Source organism: Schistocerca nitens, chromosome 7, assembly GCF_023898315.1.
Source record: "Schistocerca nitens isolate TAMUIC-IGC-003100 chromosome 7, iqSchNite1.1, whole genome shotgun sequence".
Taxonomy (NCBI): Eukaryota; Metazoa; Arthropoda; class Insecta; order Orthoptera; family Acrididae; genus Schistocerca; species Schistocerca nitens.
The window spans coordinates 479,968,073-479,968,810 of NC_064620.1; positions in this window are offsets into that span (position 1 = coordinate 479,968,073).

Here is a 738-nt window from a genome sequence, read left to right on the forward strand (position 1 = left end):
AACTCACAAATGCTGTAGGATGTTTTGCTTCTACATTTTAGGTAAGTCCGGGAGAGCTGGACCATTGGTTGAAACAGATCAGTGGTGTGTTTTACAAATTCGCCACTAACGAGCAGCTCCCGCTACTTGTGAGAAAACTCTTTTGATTCAAATGTGGTGCACAAATGTTGCTGTTATTGTCCTGTTAGTTCTTCATCTACATCTACATCTACACGGATACATTGCAAATCACTTTTAAGTGCCTGGCAGAGGGTTCACCGAACCACCTTCACAATTCTCTATTATTCCAATCTCGTATAGCGCGCGGAAACAATGAACACCTATATCTTTCCGTACGAGCTCTGATTTCCATTGTTTTATCGTGGTGCTCGTTCCTCCCTACGTAGGTCGGTGTCAACAAAATATTTTCGCATTCAGAAGAGAAAGTCGGTGATTGGAATTTAGTGAAAAGATTCGGTGGCAACGAAAAACGCCTTTCTTTTAATGATTTACAGCTCAAATCCTGTATCATTTCTGTGACACTCTCTCCCATATTTCGCGATAATTTCTTTGAACTATTTCGGTGTACTCCGTCAGTCCTACCTGGTAAGGACCCACACCGCGCAGCATTGTTCTCCTTAGCAGGTCTGTTACATTTTCTAATTGTCCTGCCAATAAAACGCAGTCTTTCGTTTGCCTTCCCCACAACATTTTCTATGTGTTCCTTCGAATTAAAGTTGTTCGTAATTGTAATACCTA